Here is a 20,520-nt window from a genome sequence, read left to right on the forward strand (position 1 = left end):
AGTGTCCATTTGTAAGAAATGATCCAAGTTAGAAACTTTTAAGCAGTTTAAGTTCAGTTCTGCTGGTTCATCTTCCCTTACTGATAATATCCATTAGAAAGCACTCTCATGTGTCTTTGTGGCGCAATTGCTTAGCGCGTTCAGTTGTTAACCAAAAGTTCGGTGGTTCAAGCTCACCCAGGAAAGTGTTTAGTAATTGTTATTCTGTGGCAGGAGGATTCTATATTTGACAAAATTTACCAGCCATTTGTCTACATTTTACCTCAATACACAAACTTACATGGAAATTAACAGCTATGACTTTACTAACTCTACTTTACTAACTCTACAAAGTTCGGTGGTTCAAGCCCACCCAGGAACGTGTTTAGTAATTGTTATTCTGTGGCAGGAGGATTCTATATTTGACAAAATTTACCAGCCATTTGTCTACATTTTACCTCAATACACAAACTTACATGGAAATTAACAGCTATGACTTTACTAAGTCTACATCCATGGCTTTCCAGCTAGTGTTAGATAATACTAGAAAGAACTTTACAAATTGAAAACAAGTGATCAGTCCTAAGAAGATATAGAGAATAAGCTAAAAATTCACGGTGACTTTTAGCCTGAAGAATAAGAAAAATGTATTAATATATACCAGATACTGGGATCCACTGGGTTAATTCTGAGAAGTTGATTCAATTATTTACAAAGGGGGTAAGTTAACCTTGCAACAGTATAGTAACACCAGTTACAGCAGTTCAAATTGGACCCCTAGCAACCCGATATCACTTTTTTATGCAGCATTATGGGGCTACAACAAATTGCTGCAAGTTTGGAGCTACCATAAGTCTGGCTTATAGTCAGTTACTCACAGGAAATGTGGTGTATCAGCTCTTTGAATCAACCCCAAATTGTTTCCATGTAATTTTCAAGATAACTATATGTAACTCAGCATTCCTCTGGGGCATCAGAAGAAAATATAAACAGTGAAGAATTTTCGTCAGGAATGTTATTCTTCACTTGATATATTGCAGCAAATTTTGGTTCCAAAATGTTATCTGGAGAATGCGGGCATCGATCCCGCTACCTCTCGCATGCTAAGCGAGCGCTCTACCATTTGAGCTAATTCCCCTTAGATGTTAAAACCATTTACACCACTTACAAAAGGAGGACTGGATTACATTTAGAAATAACATCTCAAAAACATCCATTAGCCTCAAGTTTAGTGAAATCCCATTATCATTGGTATTTAGTACCTTAATGATTTCATAAAATGTTTCCTTCTTTATCACCATTGTGTTGGAGACTTTGTGGGGCTGAGGAAACTGTCCCACATCTGGTGGCACTGTCCCAACTTACTTCCATTTTGAACAGAGATACATTGTCTTACTTTCCTTCTCATAGGAATTTTAATGCCCAACTCCCTGTCATATTCCCTTTTATCTCATTATATTTCTGACATTCCTAAGTATACCCACAAATTTATAACGCATATTTTGAGTGCTACCAAATGCCATATAGCTTTATATTGAAAAAACTCAGTTTCACCATTCTCTATCTTTATTATAAATACAATTTGGCACATCTATCATTGTGAATACATAACTAGAATTTTTCATAACACTGCAAATAAGTTCTCATTTTCTTGGATCCTTGGACTAACTGAAATCCCACCTATTTCAACCCTTTTATAACTGGATTGATTCGCCCCCATCATGACTAAGATATTTTCACACCCTGACAAAATTCTCAATTCACAGGGTATAATCCTGTTATTTCTTACTTTGCACAAGTTCATATTATAGTGTCCATTTGTAAGAAATGATCCAAGTTAGAAACTTTTAAGCAGTTTAAGTTCAGTTCTCCTGGTTCATCTTCCCTTACTGATAATATCCATTAGAAAGCACGTTCACGTGTCTCTGTGGCGCAATTGCTTAACACGTTCAGTTGTTAACCAAAAGTTTGGTGGTTTAAGCCCACCCAGGAACGTGTTTAGTAATTGTTTATTCTGTGGCAGGAGGATTCTATATTTGACAAAATTTACCTGCCATTTGTCTACATTTTACCTCAATACACAAACTTACATGGAAATTAACAGCTATGACTTTACTAACTCTACATCCATGGCTTTCCAGCTAGTGTTAGATAATACTAGAAAGAACTTTACAAATTGAAAACAAGTGATCAGTCCTAAGAAGATATAGAGAATAAGCTAAAAATTCACGGTGACTTTTAGCCTGAAGAATAAGAAAAATGTATTAATATATACCAGATACTGGGATCCACTGGGTTAATTCTGAGAAGTTGATTCAATTATTTACAAAGGGGGTAAGTTAACCTTGCAACAGTATAGTAACACCAGTTACAGCAGTTCAAATTGGACCCCTAGCAACCCGATATCACTTTTTTATGCAGCATTATGGGGCTACAACAAATTGCTGCAAGTTTGGAGCTACCATAAGTCTGGCTTATAGTCAGTTACTCACAGGAAATGTGGTGTATCAGCTCTTTGAATCAACCCCAAATTGTTTCCATGTAATTTTCAAGATAACTATATGTAACTCAGCATTCCTCTGGGGCATCAGAAGAAAATATAAACAGTGAAGAATTTTCGTCAGGAATGTTATTCTTCACTTGATATATTGCAGCAAATTTTGGTTCCAAAATGTTATCTGGAGAATGCGGGCATCGATCCCGCTACCTCTCGCATGCTAAGCGAGCGCTCTACCATTTGAGCTAATTCCCCTTAGATGTTAAAACCATTTACACCACTTACAAAAGGAGGACTGGATTACATTTAGAAATAACATCTCAAAAACATCCATTAGCCTCAAGTTTAGTGAAATCCCATTATCATTGGTATTTAGTACCTTAATGATTTCATAAAATGTTTCCTTCTTTATCACCATTGTGTTGGAGACTTTGTAGGGCTGAGGAAACTGTCCCACATCTGGTGGCACTGTCCCAACTTACTTCCATTTTGAACAGAGATACATTGTCTTACTTTCCTTCTCATAGGAATTTTAATGCCCAACTCCCTGTCATATTCCCTTTTATCTCATTATATTTCTGACATTCCTAAGTATACCCACAAATTTATAACGCATATTTTGAGTGCTACCAAATGCCATATAGCTTTATATTGAAAAAACTCAGTTTCACCATTCTCTATCTTTATTATAAATACAATTTGGCACATCTATCATTGTGAATACATAACTAGAATTTTTCATAACACTGCAAATAAGTTCTCATTTTCTTGGATCCTAGGACTAACTGAAATCCCACCTATTTCAACCCTTTTATAACTGGATTGATTCACCCCCATCATGACTAAGATATTTTCACACCCTGACAAAATTCTCAATTCACAGGGTATAATCCTGTTATTTCTTACTTTGCACAAGTTCATATTATAGTGTCCATTTGTAAGAAATGATCCAAGTTAGAAACTTTTAAGCAGTTTAAGTTCAGTTCTGCTTGTTCATCTTCCCTTAATGATAATATCCATTAAGAAGCACTTTCATGTGTCTTTGTGGCGCAATTGTTTAACGCGTTCAGTTGTTAACCAAAAGTTCAGTGGTTCAAGCTCACCCAGGAACGTGTTTAGTATTTGTTATTCTGTGGCAGGAGGATTCTATATTTGACAAAATTTACCAGGCATTTGTCTACATTTTACCTCAATACACAAACTTACATGGAAATTAACAGCTATGACTTTACTAACTCTACATCCATGGCTTTCCAGCTAGTGTTAGATAATACTAGAAAGAACTTTACAAATTGAAAACAAGTGATCAGTCCTAAGAAGATATAGAGAATAAGCTAAAAATTCACGGTGACTTTTAGCCAGAAGAATAAGAAAAATGTATTAATATATATCAGATACTGGGATCCACTGGGTTAATTCTGAGAAGTTGATTCAATTATTTACAAAGGGGGTAAGTTAACCTTGCAACAGTATAGTAACACCAGTTACAGCAGTTCAAATTGGACCCTTGCAACCAGATATCACTTTTTTATGCAGCATTATGGGGCTACAACAAATTGCTGCAAGTTTGGAGCTACCATAAGTGTGGCTTATAGTCAGTTACTCATAGGAAATGTGGTGTATCAGCTCTTTGAATCAACCCCAAATTGTTTGCATGTAATTTTCAAGATAACTATATGTATCTCAGCATTCCTCTGGGGCATCAGAAGAAAATAAAAACAGTGAAGTATTTTGGTCAGGAATGTTATTCTTCACATGATATATTGCAGCAAATTTTGGTTCCAAAATGTTATCTGGAGAATGCGGGCTTCGATCCCGCTACCTCTCGCATGCTAAGCGAGCGCTCTACCATTTGAGCTAATTCCCCTTAGATGTTAAAACCATTTACACCACTTACACCAGGAGGACTGGATTACATTTAGAGATAACATCTCAAAAACATCCATTAGCCTCAAGTTTAGTGAAATCCGATTATCGTTGGTATTTAGTACCTTAATGATTTCATAAAATGTTTCCTTCTTTACCACCATTGTGTTGGAGACTTTGTGGGGCTGAGGAAACTGTCCCACATCTGGTGGCACTGTCCCAACTTACTTCCATTGTGAACAGAGATACATTGTCTTACTTTCCTTCTCATAGAAATTTTAATGACCAACTCCCTGTCATATTCCCTTTTATCTCATTATATTTCTGACATTCCTAAGTATACCCACAAATTTATAACGCATATTTTGAGTGCTACCAAATGCCATATAGCTTTATATTGAAAAAACTCAGTTCCACCATTCTCTATCTTTATTATAAATACAATTTGGCACATCTATCATTGTGAATACATAACTAGAATTTTTCATAACACTGCAAATAAGTTCTCATATTCTTGGATCCTTGGACTAACTGAAATCCCCCTATTTCAACCCTTTCATAACTGGATTGATTCGCCCCCATCATGACTAAGATATTTTCACACCCTGACAAAATTCTCAATTCACAGGGTATAATCCTGTTATTTCTTACTTTGCACAAGTTCATATTATAGTGTCCATTTGTAAGAAATGATCCAAGTTAGAAACTTTTAAGCAGTTTAAGTTCAGTTCTGCTGGTTCATCTTCCCTTACTGATACTATCCATTAGTAAGCACTTTCACGTGTCTCTGTGGTGCAATTGGTTAGCGCGTTTTTCTGTTAACTAAATAGTTGGTGGTTCAAATCCACCCAGGAATGTGTTTAGTATTTGTTATTCTGTGGCAGGAGGATTCTATATTTGACAAAATTTACCAGCCATTTGTCTTCATTTTACCTCAATACTCAAACTTACATGGAAATTAACCGCTATGACTTTACTAACTCTACATCCATGGCTTTCCAGCTAGTGTTAGATAATACTAGAAAGAACTTTACATATTGAAAACAAGTGATCAGTCCTAAGAAGAGATAGAGAATAAGCTAAAAATTCACGGTGACTTTTAGCCAGAAGAATAAGAAAAATGTATTAATATATACCAGATACTGGGATCCACTGGGTTAATTCTGAGAAGTTGATTCAATTATTTACAAAGGGGGTAAGTTAACCTTGCAACAGTATAGTAACACCAGTTACAGCAGTTCAAATTGGACCCTTGCAACCCGATATCACTTTTTTATGCAGCATTATGGGGCTACAACAAATTGCTGCAAGTTTGGAGCTACCATAAGTGTGGCTTATAGTCAGTTACTCACAGGAAATGTGGTGTATCAGCTCTTTGAATCAACCCCAAATTGTTTGCATGTAATTTTCAAGATAACTATATGTATCTCAGCATTCCTCTGGGGCATCAGAAGAAAATAAAAACAGTGAAGAATTTTGGTCAGGAATGTTATTCTTCACATGATATATTGCAGCAAATTTTGGTTCCAAAATCTTATCTGGAGAATGCAGGCATCGATCCCGCTACCTCTCGCATGCTAAGCGAGCGCTCTACCATTTGAGCTAATTCCCCTTAGATGTTAAAACCATTTACACCACTTACACCAGGAGGACTGGATTACATTTAGAGATAACATCTCAAAAACATCCATTAGCCTCAAGTTTAGTGAAATCCGATTATCGTTGGTATTTAGTACCTTAATGATTTCATAAAATGTTTCCTTCTTTACCACCATTGTGTTGGAGACTTTGTGGGGCTGAGGAAACTGTCCCACATCTGGTGGCACTGTCATAACTTACTTCCATTGTGAACAGAGATACATTGTCTTACTTTCCTTCTCATAGGAATTTTAATGCCCAACTCCCTGTCATATTCCCTTTTATCTCATTATATTTCTGACATTCCTAAGTATACCCACAAATTTATCACGCATATTTTGAGTGCTACCAAATGCCATATAGCTTTATATTGAAAAAACTCAGTTCCACCATTCTCTATCTTTATTATAAATACAATTTGGCACATCTATCATTGTGAATACATAACTTGAATTTTTCATAACACTGCAAATAAGTTCTCATATTCTTGGATCCTTGGACTAACTGAAATCCCCCTATTTCAACCCTTTTATAACTGGATTGATTCGCCCCCATCATGACTAAGATATTTTCACACCCTGACAAAATTCTCAAATCACAGGGTATAATCCTGTTATTTCTTACTTTGCACAAGTTCATATTATAGTGTCCATTTGTAAGAAATGATCCAAGTTAGAAACTTTTAAGCAGTTTAAGTTCAGTTCTGCTGGTTCATCTTCCCTTACTGATAATATCCATTAGAAAGCACTCTCATGTGTCTTTGTGGCGCAATTGCTTAGCGCGTTCAGTTGTTAACCAAAAGTTCGGTGGTTCAAGCTCACCCAGGAAAGTGTTTAGTAATTGTTATTCTGTGGCAGGAGGATTCTATATTTGACAAAATTTACCAGCCATTTGTCTACATTTTACCTCAATACACAAACTTACATGGAAATTAACAGCTATGACTTTACTAACTCTACTTTACTAACTCTACAAAGTTCGGTGGTTCAAGCCCACCCAGGAACGTGTTTAGTAATTGTTATTCTGTGGCAGGAGGATTCTATATTTGACAAAATTTACCAGCCATTTGTCTACATTTTACCTCAATACACAAACTTACATGGAAATTAACAGCTATGACTTTACTAACTCTACATCCATGGCTTTCCAGCTAGTGTTAGATAATACTAGAAAGAACTTTACAAATTGAAAACAAGTGATCAGTCCTAAGAAGATATAGAGAATAAGCTAAAAATTCACGGTGACTTTTAGCCTGAAGAATAAGAAAAATGTATTAATATATACCAGATACTGGGATCCACTGGGTTAATTCTGAGAAGTTGATTCAATTATTTACAAAGGGGGTAAGTTAACCTTGCAACAGTATAGTAACACCAGTTACAGCAGTTCAAATTGGACCCCTAGCAACCCGATATCACTTTTTTATGCAGCATTATGGGGCTACAACAAATTGCTGCAAGTTTGGAGCTACCATAAGTCTGGCTTATAGTCAGTTACTCACAGGAAATGTGGTGTATCAGCTCTTTGAATCAACCCCAAATTGTTTCCATGTAATTTTCAAGATAACTATATGTAACTCAGCATTCCTCTGGGGCATCAGAAGAAAATATAAACAGTGAAGAATTTTCGTCAGGAATGTTATTCTTCACTTGATATATTGCAGCAAATTTTGGTTCCAAAATGTTATCTGGAGAATGCGGGCATCGATCCCGCTACCTCTCGCATGCTAAGCGAGCGCTCTACCATTTGAGCTAATTCCCCTTAGATGTTAAAACCATTTACACCACTTACAAAAGGAGGACTGGATTACATTTAGAAATAACATCTCAAAAACATCCATTAGCCTCAAGTTTAGTGAAATCCCATTATCATTGGTATTTAGTACCTTAATGATTTCATAAAATGTTTCCTTCTTTATCACCATTGTGTTGGAGACTTTGTGGGGCTGAGGAAACTGTCCCACATCTGGTGGCACTGTCCCAACTTACTTCCATTTTGAACAGAGATACATTGTCTTACTTTCCTTCTCATAGGAATTTTAATGCCCAACTCCCTGTCATATTCCCTTTTATCTCATTATATTTCTGACATTCCTAAGTATACCCACAAATTTATAACGCATATTTTGAGTGCTACCAAATGCCATATAGCTTTATATTGAAAAAACTCAGTTTCACCATTCTCTATCTTTATTATAAATACAATTTGGCACATCTATCATTGTGAATACATAACTAGAATTTTTCATAACACTGCAAATAAGTTCTCATTTTCTTGGATCCTTGGACTAACTGAAATCCCACCTATTTCAACCCTTTTATAACTGGATTGATTCGCCCCCATCATGACTAAGATATTTTCACACCCTGACAAAATTCTCAATTCACAGGGTATAATCCTGTTATTTCTTACTTTGCACAAGTTCATATTATAGTGTCCATTTGTAAGAAATGATCCAAGTTAGAAACTTTTAAGCAGTTTAAGTTCAGTTCTCCTGGTTCATCTTCCCTTACTGATAATATCCATTAGAAAGCACGTTCACGTGTCTCTGTGGCGCAATTGCTTAACACGTTCAGTTGTTAACCAAAAGTTTGGTGGTTTAAGCCCACCCAGGAACGTGTTTAGTAATTGTTATTCTGTGGCAGGAGGATTCTATATTTGACAAAATTTACCTGCCATTTGTCTACATTTTACCTCAATACACAAACTTACATGGAAATTAACAGCTATGACTTTACTAACTCTACATCCATGGCTTTCCAGCTAGTGTTAGATAATACTAGAAAGAACTTTACAAATTGAAAACAAGTGATCAGTCCTAAGAAGATATAGAGAATAAGCTAAAAATTCACGGTGACTTTTAGCCTGAAGAATAAGAAAAATGTATTAATATATACCAGATACTGGGATCCACTGGGTTAATTCTGAGAAGTTGATTCAATTATTTACAAAGGGGGTAAGTTAACCTTGCAACAGTATAGTAACACCAGTTACAGCAGTTCAAATTGGACCCCTAGCAACCCGATATCACTTTTTTATGCAGCATTATGGGGCTACAACAAATTGCTGCAAGTTTGGAGCTACCATAAGTCTGGCTTATAGTCAGTTACTCACAGGAAATGTGGTGTATCAGCTCTTTGAATCAACCCCAAATTGTTTCCATGTAATTTTCAAGATAACTATATGTAACTCAGCATTCCTCTGGGGCATCAGAAGAAAATATAAACAGTGAAGAATTTTCGTCAGGAATGTTATTCTTCACTTGATATATTGCAGCAAATTTTGGTTCCAAAATGTTATCTGGAGAATGCGGGCATCGATCCCGCTACCTCTCGCATGCTAAGCGAGCGCTCTACCATTTGAGCTAATTCCCCTTAGATGTTAAAACCATTTACACCACTTACAAAAGGAGGACTGGATTACATTTAGAAATAACATCTCAAAAACATCCATTAGCCTCAAGTTTAGTGAAATCCCATTATCATTGGTATTTAGTACCTTAATGATTTCATAAAATGTTTCCTTCTTTATCACCATTGTGTTGGAGACTTTGTAGGGCTGAGGAAACTGTCCCACATCTGGTGGCACTGTCCCAACTTACTTCCATTTTGAACAGAGATACATTGTCTTACTTTCCTTCTCATAGGAATTTTAATGCCCAACTCCCTGTCATATTCCCTTTTATCTCATTATATTTCTGACATTCCTAAGTATACCCACAAATTTATAACGCATATTTTGAGTGCTACCAAATGCCATATAGCTTTATATTGAAAAAACTCAGTTTCACCATTCTCTATCTTTATTATAAATACAATTTGGCACATCTATCATTGTGAATACATAACTAGAATTTTTCATAACACTGCAAATAAGTTCTCATTTTCTTGTATCCTTGGACTAACTGAAATCCCACCTATTTCAACCCTTTTATAACTGGATTGATTCGCCCCCATCATGACTAAGATATTTTCACACCCTGACAAAATTCTCAATTCACAGGGTATAATCCTGTTATTTCTTACTTTGCACAAGTTCATATTATAGTGTCCATTTGTAAGAAATGATCCAAGTTAGAAACTTTTAAGCAGTTTAAGTTCAGTTCTCCTGGTTCATCTTCCCTTACTGATAATATCCATTAGAAAGCACGTTCACGTGTCTCTGTGGCGCAATTGCTTAACACGTTCAGTTGTTAACCAAAAGTTTGGTGGTTTAAGCCCACCCAGGAACGTGTTTAGTAATTGTTATTCTGTGGCAGGAGGATTCTATATTTGACAAAATTTACCTGCCATTTGTCTACATTTTACCTCAATACACAAACTTACATGGAAATTAACAGCTATGACTTTACTAACTCTACATCCATGGCTTTCCAGCTAGTGTTAGATAATACTAGAAAGAACTTTACAAATTGAAAACAAGTGATCAGTCCTAAGAAGATATAGAGAATAAGCTAAAAATTCACGGTGACTTTTAGCCAGAAGAATAAGAAAAATGTATTAATATATATCAGATACTGGGATCCACTGGGTTAATTCTGAGAAGTTGATTCAATTATTTACAAAGGGGGTAAGTTAACCTTGCAACAGTATAGTAACACCAGTTACAGCAGTTCAAATTGGACCTTTGCAACCAGATATCACTTTTTTATGCAGCATTATGGGGCTACAACAAATTGCTGCAAGTTTGGAGCTACCATAAGTGTGGCTTATAGTCAGTTACTCACAGGAAATGTGGTGTATCAGCTCTTTGAATCAACCCCAAATTGTTTCATGTAATTTTCAAGATAACTATATGTATCTCAGCATTCCTCTGGGGCATCAGAAGAAAATAAAAACAGTGAAGTATTTTGGTCAGGAATGTTATTCTTCACATGATATATTGCAGCAAATTTTGGTTCCAAAATGTTATCTGGAGAATGCGGGCATCGATCCCGCTACCTCTCGCATGCTAAGCGAGCGCTCTACCATTTGAGCTAATTCCCCTTAGATGTTAAAACCATTTACACCACTTACACCAGGAGGACTGGATTACATTTAGAGATAACATCTCAAAAACATCCATTAGCCTCAAGTTTAGTGAAATCCGATTATCGTTGGTATTTAGTACCTTAATGATTTCATAAAATGTTTCCTTCTTTACCACCATTGTGTTGGAGACTTTGTGGGGCTGAGGAAACTGTCCCACATCTGGTGGCACTGTCACAACTTACTTCCATTGTGAACAGAGATACATTGTCTTACTTTCCTTCTCATAGGAATTTTAATGCCCAACTCCCTGTCATATTCCCTTTTATCTCATTATATTTCTGACATTCATAAGTATACCCACAAATTTATCACGCATATTTTGAGTACTACAAATTGCCATATAGCTTTATATTGAAAAAACTCAGTTCCACCATTCTCTATCTTTATTATAAATACAATTTGGCATATCTATCATTGTGAATACATAACTTGAATTTTTCATAACACTGCAAATAAGTTCTCATATTCTTGGATCCTTGGACTAACTGAAATCCCCCTATTTCAACCCTTTTATAACTGGATTGATTCGCCCCCATCATGACTAAGATATTTTCACTCCCTGACAAAATTCTCAAATCACAGGGTATAATCCTGTTATTTCTTACTTTGCACAAGTTCATATTATAGTGTCCATTTGTAAGAAATGATCCAAGTTAGAAACTTTTAAGCAGTTTAAGTTCAGTTCTGCTGGTTCATCTTCCCTTACTGATAATATCCATTAGAAAGCACTTTCACGTGTCTTTGTGGCGCAATTGCTTAACGCGTTCAGTTGTTAACCAAAAGTTTGGTGGTTCAAGCCCACCCAGGAACGTGTTTAGTATTTGTTATTCTGTGGCAGGAGGATTCTATATTTGACAAAATTTACCAGCCATTTGTTTACATTTTACCTCAATACACAAACTTATATGGAAATTAACAGCTATGACTTTACTAACTCTACATCCATGGCTTTCCAGCTAGTTAGATAATACTAGAAAGAACTTTACAAATTGAAAACAAGTGATCAGTCCTAAGAAGATATAGAGAATAAGCTAAAAATTCACAGTGACTTCTAGCCTGAAGAATAAGAAAAATTTATTAATATATACCAGATACTGGGATCCACTGGGTTAATTCTGAGAAGTTGATTCAATTATTTACAAAGGGGGTAAGTAAACCTTGCAACAGTATAGTAACACCAGTTACAGCAGTTCAAATTGGACCCCTAGCAACCCGATATCACTTTTTTATGCAGCATTATGGGGCTACAACAAATTGCTGCAAGTTTGGAGCTACCATAAGTGTGGCTTATAGTCAGTTACTCACAGGAAATGTGGTGTATCAGCTCTTTGAATCAACCCCAAATTGTTTCCATGTAATTTTCAAGATAACTATATGTAACTCAGCATTCCTCTGGGGCATCAGAAGAAAATAAAAACAGTGAAGAATTTTGGTCAGGAATGTTATTCTTCACTTGATATATTGCAGCAAATTTTGGTTCCAAAATGTTATCTGGAGAATGCGGGCATCGTTCCCGCTACCTCTCGCATGCTAAGCGAGCACTCTACCATTTGAGCAAATTCCCCTTAGATGTTAAAGCCATTTACACCACTTACACCAGGAGGACTGGATTACATTTAGAAATAACATCTCAAAAACATCCATTAGCCTCAAGTTTAGTGAAATCCCATTATCATTGGTATTTAGTACCTTAATGATTTCATAAAATGTTTCCTTCTTTATCACCATTGTGTTGGAGACTTTGTGGGGCTGAGGAAACTGTCCCACATCTGGTGGCACTGTCCCAACTTACTTCCATTGTGAACAGAGATACATTGTCTTACTTTCCTTCTCATAGGAATTTTAATGCCCAACTCCCTGTCATTTTCCCTTTTATCTCATTATATTTCTGACATTCCTAAGTATACCCACAAATTTATAACTCATATTTTGAGTGCTACCAAATGCCATATAGCTTTATATTGAAAAAACTCAGTTCCACCATTCTCTATCTTTATTATAAATACAATTTGGCACATCTATCATTGTGAATACATAACTAGAATTTTTCATAACACTGCAAATAAGTTCTCATATTCTTGGATCCTTGGACTAACTGAAATCCCCCTATTTCAACCATTTTATAACTGGATTGATTCGCCCCCATCATGACTAAGATATTTTCACTCCCTGACAAAATTCTCAAATCACAGGGTATAATCCTGTTATTTCTTACTTTGCACAAGTTCGTATTATAGTGTCCATTTGTAAGAAATGATCCAAGTTAGAAACTTTTAAGCAGTTTAAGTTCAGTTCTGCTGGTTCATCTTCCCTTACTGATAATATCCATTAGAAAGCATTTTCACGTGTCTTTGTGGCGCAATTGCTTAATGCGTTCAGTTGTTAACCAAAAGTTTGGTGGTTCAAGCCCACCCAGGAACGTGTTTAGTATTTGTTATTCTGTGGCAGGAGGATTCTATATTTGACAAAATTTACCAGCCATTTGTTTACATTTTACCTCAATACACAAAAATACATGGAAATTAACAGCTATGACTTTACTAAATCTACATCCATGGCTTTCCAGCTAGTTAGATAATACTAGAAAGAACTTTACAAATTGAAAACAAGTGATCAGTCCTAAGAAGATATAGAGAATAAGCTAAAAATTCACAGTGACTTCTAGCCTGAAGAATAAGAAAAATTTATTAATATATACCAGATACTGGGATCCACTGGGTTAATTCTGAGAAGTTGATTCAATTATTTACAAAGGGGGTAAGTAAACCTTGCAACAGTATAGTAACACCAGTTACAGCAGTTCAAATTGGACCCCTAGCAACCCGATATCACTTTTTTATGCAGCATTATGGGGCTACAACAAATTGCTGCAAGTTTGGAGCTACCATAAGTGTGGCTTATAGTCAGTTACTCACAGGAAATGTGGTGTATCAGCTCTTTGAATCAACCCCAAATTGTTTCCATGTAATTTTCAAGATAACTATATGTATCTCAGCATTCCTCTGGGGCATCAGAAGAAAATAAAAACAGTGAAGAATTTTGGTCAGGAATGTTATTCTTCACATGATATATTGCAGCAAATTTTGGTTCCAAAATCTTATCTGGAGAATGCAGGCAACGATCCCGCTACCTCTCGCATGCTAAGCCAGCGCTCTACCATTTGAGCTAATTCCCCTTAGATGTTAAAACCATTTACACCACTTACACCAGGAGGACTGGATTACATTTAGAGATAACATCTCAAAAACATCCATTAGCCTCAAGTTTAGTGAAATCCGATTATCGTTGGTATTTAGTACCTTAATGATTTCATAAAATGTTTCCTTCTTTACCACCATTGTGTTGGAGACTTTGTGGGGCTGAGGAAACTGTCCCACATCTGGTGGCACTGTCATAACTTACTTCCATTGTGAACAGAGATACATTGTCTTACTTTCCTTCTCATAGGAATTTTAATGCCCAACTCCCTGTCATATTCCCTTTTATCTCATTATATTTCTGACATTCCTAAGTATACCCACAAATTTATCACGCATATTTTGAGTGCTACCAAATGCCATATAGCTTTATATTGAAAAAACTCAGTTCCACCATTCTCTATCTTTATTATAAATACAATTTGGCACATCTATCATTGTGAATACATAACTTGAATTTTTCATAACACTGCAAATAAGTTCTCATATTCTTGGATCCTTGGACTAACTGAAATCCCCCTATTTCAACCCTTTTATAACTGGATTGATTCGCCCCCATCATGACTAAGATATTTTCACACCCTGACAAAATTCTCAAATCACAGGGTATAATCCTGTTATTTCTTACTTTGCACAAGTTCATATTATAGTGTCCATTTGTAAGAAATGATCCAAGTTAGAAACTTTTAAGCAGTTTAAGTTCAGTTCTGCTGGTTCATCTTCCCTTACTGATAATATCCATTAGAAAGCACTCTCATGTGTCTTTGTGGCGCAATTGCTTAGCGCGTTCAGTTGTTAACCAAAAGTTCGGTGGTTCAAGCTCACCCAGGAAAGTGTTTAGTAATTGTTATTCTGTGGCAGGAGGATTCTATATTTGACAAAATTTACCAGCCATTTGTCTACATTTTACCTCAATACACAAACTTACATGGAAATTAACAGCTATGACTTTACTAACTCTACTTTACTAACTCTACAAAGTTCGGTGGTTCAAGCCCACCCAGGAACGTGTTTAGTAATTGTTATTCTGTGGCAGGAGGATTCTATATTTGACAAAATTTACCAGCCATTTGTCTACATTTTACCTCAATACACAAACTTACATGGAAATTAACAGCTATGACTTTACTAACTCTACATCCATGGCTTTCCAGCTAGTGTTAGATAATACTAGAAAGAACTTTACAAATTGAAAACAAGTGATCAGTCCTAAGAAGATATAGAGAATAAGCTAAAAATTCACGGTGACTTTTAGCCTGAAGAATAAGAAAAATGTATTAATATATACCAGATACTGGGATCCACTGGGTTAATTCTGAGAAGTTGATTCAATTATTTACAAAGGGGGTAAGTTAACCTTGCAACAGTATAGTAACACCAGTTACAGCAGTTCAAATTGGACCCCTAGCAACCCGATATCACTTTTTTATGCAGCATTATGGGGCTACAACAAATTGCTGCAAGTTTGGAGCTACCATAAGTCTGGCTTATAGTCAGTTACTCACAGGAAATGTGGTGTATCAGCTCTTTGAATCAACCCCAAATTGTTTCCATGTAATTTTCAAGATAACTATATGTAACTCAGCATTCCTCTGGGGCATCAGAAGAAAATATAAACAGTGAAGAATTTTCGTCAGGAATGTTATTCTTCACTTGATATATTGCAGCAAATTTTGGTTCCAAAATGTTATCTGGAGAATGCGGGCATCGATCCCGCTACCTCTCGCATGCTAAGCGAGCGCTCTACCATTTGAGCTAATTCCCCTTAGATGTTAAAACCATTTACACCACTTACAAAAGGAGGACTGGATTACATTTAGAAATAACATCTCAAAAACATCCATTAGCCTCAAGTTTAGTGAAATCCCATTATCATTGGTATTTAGTACCTTAATGATTTCATAAAATGTTTCCTTCTTTATCACCATTGTGTTGGAGACTTTGTGGGGCTGAGGAAACTGTCCCACATCTGGTGGCACTGTCCCAACTTACTTCCATTTTGAACAGAGATACATTGTCTTACTTTCCTTCTCATAGGAATTTTAATGCCCAACTCCCTGTCATATTCCCTTTTATCTCATTATATTTCTGACATTCCTAAGTATACCCACAAATTTATAACGCATATTTTGAGTGCTACCAAATGCCATATAGCTTTATATTGAAAAAACTCAGTTTCACCATTCTCTATCTTTATTATAAATACAATTTGGCACATCTATCATTGTGAATACATAACTAGAATTTTTCATAACACTGCAAATAAGTTCTCATTTTCTTGGATCCTTGGACTAACTGAAATCCCACCTATTTCAACCCTTTTATAACTGGATTGATTCGCCCCCATCATGACTAAGATATTTTCACACCCTGACAAAATTCTCAATTCACAGGGTATAATCCTGTTATTTCTTACTTTGCACAAGTTCATATTATAGTGTCCATTTGTAAGAAATGATCCAAGTTAGAAACTTTTAAGCAGTTTAAGTTCAGTTCTCCTGGTTCATCTTCCCTTACTGATAATATCCATTAGAAAGCACGTTCACGTGTCTCTGTGGCGCAATTGCTTAACACGTTCAGTTGTTAACCAAAGGTTTGGTGGTTTAAGCCCACCCAGGAACGTGTTTAGTAATTGTTATTCTGTGGCAGGAGGATTCTATATTTGACAAAATTTACCAGCCATTTGTCTACATTTTACCTCAATACACAAACTTACATGGAAATTAACAGCTATGACTTTACTAACTCTACATCCATGGCTTTCCAGCTAGTGTTAGATAATACTAGAAAGAACTTTACAAATTGAAAACAAGTGATCAGTCCTAAGAAGATATAGAGAATAAGCTAAAAATTCACGGTGACTTTTAGCCTGAAGAATAAGAAAAATGTATTAATATATACCAGATACTGGGATCCACTGGGTTAATTCTGAGAAGTTGATTCAATTATTTACAAAGGGGGTAAGTTAACCTTGCAACAGTATAGTAACACCAGTTACAGCAGTTCAAATTGGACCCCTAGCAACCCGATATCACTTTTTTATGCAGCATTATGGGGCTACAACAAATTGCTGCAAGTTTGGAGCTACCATAAGTCTGGCTTATAGTCAGTTACTCACAGGAAATGTGGTGTATCAGCTCTTTGAATCAACCCCAAATTGTTTCCATGTAATTTTCAAGATAACTATATGTAACTCAGCATTCCTCTGGGGCATCAGAAGAAAATATAAACAGTGAAGAATTTTCGTCAGGAATGTTATTCTTCACTTGATATATTGCAGCAAATTTTGGTTCCAAAATGTTATCTGGAGAATGCGGGCATCGATCCCGCTACCTCTCGCATGCTAAGCGAGCGCTCTACCATTTGAGCTAATTCCCCTTAGATGTTAAAACCATTTACACCACTTACAAAAGGAGGACTGGATTACATTTAGAAATAACATCTCAAAAACATCCATTAGCCTCAAGTTTAGTGAAATCCCATTATCATTGGTATTTAGTACCTTAATGATTTCATAAAATGTTTCCTTCTTTATCACCATTGTGTTGGAGACTTTGTGGGGCTGAGGAAACTGTCCCACATCTGGTGGCACTGTCCCAACTTACTTCCATTTTGAACAGAGATACATTGTCTTACTTTCCTTCTCATAGGAATTTTAATGCCCAACTCCCTGTCATATTCCCTTTTATCTCATTATATTTCTGACATTCCTAAGTATACCCACAAATTTATAACGCATATTTTGAGTGCTACCAAATGCCATATAGCTTTATATTGAAAAAACTCAGTTTCACCATTCTCTATCTTTATTATAAATACAATTTGGCACATCTATCATTGTGAATACATAACTAGAATTTTTCATAACACTGCAAATAAGTTCTCATTTTCTTGGATCCTTGGACTAACTGAAATCCCACCTATTTCAACCCTTTTATAACTGGATTGATTCGCCCCCATCATGACTAAGATATTTTCACACCCTGACAAAATTCTCAATTCACAGGGTATAATCCTGTTATTTCTTACTTTGCACAAGTTCATATTATAGTGTCCATTTGTAAGAAATGATCCAAGTTAGAAACTTTTAAGCAGTTTAAGTTCAGTTCTCCTGGTTCATCTTCCCTTACTGATAATATCCATTAGAAAGCACGTTCACGTGTCTCTGTGGCGCAATTGCTTAACACGTTCAGTTGTTAACCAAAAGTTTGGTGGTTTAAGCCCACCCAGGAACGTGTTTAGTAATTGTTATTCTGTGGCAGGAGGATTCTATATTTGACAAAATTTACCTGCCATTTGTCTACATTTTACCTCAATACACAAACTTACATGGAAATTAACAGCTATGACTTTACTAACTCTACATCCATGGCTTTCCAGCTAGTGTTAGATAATACTAGAAAGAACTTTACAAATTGAAAACAAGTGATCAGTCCTAAGAAGATATAGAGAATAAGCTAAAAATTCACGGTGACTTTTAGCCAGAAGAATAAGAAAAATGTATTAATATATATCAGATACTGGGATCCACTGGGTTAATTCTGAGAAGTTGATTCAATTATTTACAAAGGGGGTAAGTTAACCTTGCAACAGTATAGTAACACCAGTTACAGCAGTTCAAATTGGACCCTTGCAACCAGATATCACTTTTTTATGCAGCATTATGGGGCTACAACAAATTGCTGCAAGTTTGGAGCTACCATAAGTGTGGCTTATAGTCAGTTACTCACAGGAAATGTGGTGTATCAGCTCTTTGAATCAACCCCAAATTGTTTCATGTAATTTTCAAGATAACTATATGTATCTCAGCATTCCTCTGGGGCATCAGAAGAAAATAAAAACAGTGAAGTATTTTGGTCAGGAATGTTATTCTTCACATGATATATTGCAGCAAATTTTGGTTCCAAAATGTTATCTGGAGAATGCGGGCATCGATCCCGCTACCTCTCGCATGCTAAGCGAGCGCTCTACCATTTGAGCTAATTCCCCTTAGATGTTAAAACCATTTACACCACTTACACCAGGAGGACTGGATTACATTTAGAGATAACATCTCAAAAACATCCATTAGCCTCAAGTTTAGTGAAATCCGATTATCGTTGGTATTTAGTACCTTAATGATTTCATAAAATGTTTCCTTCTTTACCACCATTGTGTTGGAGACTTTGTGGGGCTGAGGAAACTGTCCCACATCTGGTGGCACTGTCACAACTTACTTCCATTGTGAACAGAGATACATTGTCTTACTTTCCTTCTCATAGGAATTTTAATGCCCAACTCCCTGTCATATTCCCTTTTATCTCATTATATTTCTGACATTCATAAGTATACCCACAAATTTATCACGCATATTTTGAGTACTACAAATTGCCATATAGCTTTATATTGAAAAAACTCAGTTCCACCATTCTCTATCTTTATTATAAATACAATTTGGCATATCTATCATTGTGAATACATAACTTGAATTTTTCATAACACTGCAAATAAGTTCTCATATTCTTGGATCCTTGGACTAACTGAAATCCCCCTATTTCAACCCTTTTATAACTGGATTGATTCGCCCCCATCATGACTAAGATATTTTCACTCCCTGACAAAATTCTCAAATCACAGGGTATAATCCTGTTATTTCTTACTTTGCACAAGTTCATATTATAGTGTCCATTTGTAAGAAATGATCCAAGTTAGAAACTTTTAAGCAGTTTAAGTTCAGTTCTGCTGGTTCATCTTCCCTTACTGATAATATCCATTAGAAAGCACTTTCACGTGTCTTTGTGGCGCAATTGCTTAACGCGTTCAGTTGTTAACCAAAAGTTTGGTGGTTCAAGCCCACCCAGGAACGTGTTTAGTATTTGTTAATCTGTGGCAGGAGGATTCTATATTTGACAAAATTTACCAGCCATTTGTTTACATTTTACCTCAATACACAAACTTATATGGAAATTAACAGCTATGACTTTACTAACTCTACATCCATGGCTTTCCAGCTAGTTAGATAATACTAGAAAGAACTTTACAAATTGAAAACAAGTGATCAGTCCTAAGAAGATATAGAGAATAAGCTAAAAATTCACAGTGACTTCTAGCCTGAAGAATAAGAAAAATTTATTAATATATACCAGATACTGGGATCCACTGGGTTAATTCTGAGAAGTTGATTCAATTATTTACAAAGGGGGTAAGTAAACCTTGCAACAGTATAGTAACACCAGTTACAGCAGTTCAAATTGGACCCCTAGCAACCCGATATCACTTTTTTATGCAGCATTATGGGGCTACAACAAATTGCTGCAAGTTTGGAGCTACCATA

General features: G+C 35.9%; 9 non-coding genes across 9 annotated transcripts; all 9 read right to left on the minus strand.

The window, feature by feature from the left end:
• Positions 1-1,044: 1,044 nt before the first annotated feature.
• On the minus strand, positions 1,045-1,117 carry TRNAA-AGC (transfer RNA alanine (anticodon AGC)). The gene has a single exon. It is a non-coding gene; the product is annotated as a tRNA-Ala (tRNA).
• A 1,541-nt stretch (positions 1,118-2,658) lies between these two features.
• Positions 2,659-2,731, minus strand: TRNAA-AGC (transfer RNA alanine (anticodon AGC)). Its single transcript has one exon. It is a non-coding gene; the product is annotated as a tRNA-Ala (tRNA).
• A 1,539-nt stretch (positions 2,732-4,270) lies between these two features.
• On the minus strand, positions 4,271-4,343 carry TRNAA-AGC (transfer RNA alanine (anticodon AGC)). The gene has a single exon. It is a non-coding gene; the product is annotated as a tRNA-Ala (tRNA).
• Positions 4,344-7,668: 3,325 nt separating this feature from the next.
• TRNAA-AGC (transfer RNA alanine (anticodon AGC)) lies at positions 7,669-7,741 on the minus strand. The gene has a single exon. It is a non-coding gene; the product is annotated as a tRNA-Ala (tRNA).
• Positions 7,742-9,281: 1,540 nt separating this feature from the next.
• Positions 9,282-9,354, minus strand: TRNAA-AGC (transfer RNA alanine (anticodon AGC)). Its single transcript has one exon. It is a non-coding gene; the product is annotated as a tRNA-Ala (tRNA).
• Positions 9,355-10,892: 1,538 nt separating this feature from the next.
• Positions 10,893-10,965, minus strand: TRNAA-AGC (transfer RNA alanine (anticodon AGC)). The gene has a single exon. It is a non-coding gene; the product is annotated as a tRNA-Ala (tRNA).
• A 4,934-nt stretch (positions 10,966-15,899) lies between these two features.
• Positions 15,900-15,972, minus strand: TRNAA-AGC (transfer RNA alanine (anticodon AGC)). The gene has a single exon. It is a non-coding gene; the product is annotated as a tRNA-Ala (tRNA).
• A 1,540-nt stretch (positions 15,973-17,512) lies between these two features.
• TRNAA-AGC (transfer RNA alanine (anticodon AGC)) lies at positions 17,513-17,585 on the minus strand. Its single transcript has one exon. It is a non-coding gene; the product is annotated as a tRNA-Ala (tRNA).
• Positions 17,586-19,123: 1,538 nt separating this feature from the next.
• On the minus strand, positions 19,124-19,196 carry TRNAA-AGC (transfer RNA alanine (anticodon AGC)). Its single transcript has one exon. It is a non-coding gene; the product is annotated as a tRNA-Ala (tRNA).
• Positions 19,197-20,520: the final 1,324 nt, after the last annotated feature.

The sequence above is a fragment of the Taudactylus pleione genome, unplaced genomic scaffold, assembly GCF_031769625.1.
Source record: "Taudactylus pleione unplaced genomic scaffold, aTauple2 ptg000174l, whole genome shotgun sequence".
Taxonomy (NCBI): Eukaryota; Metazoa; Chordata; class Amphibia; order Anura; family Myobatrachidae; genus Taudactylus; species Taudactylus pleione.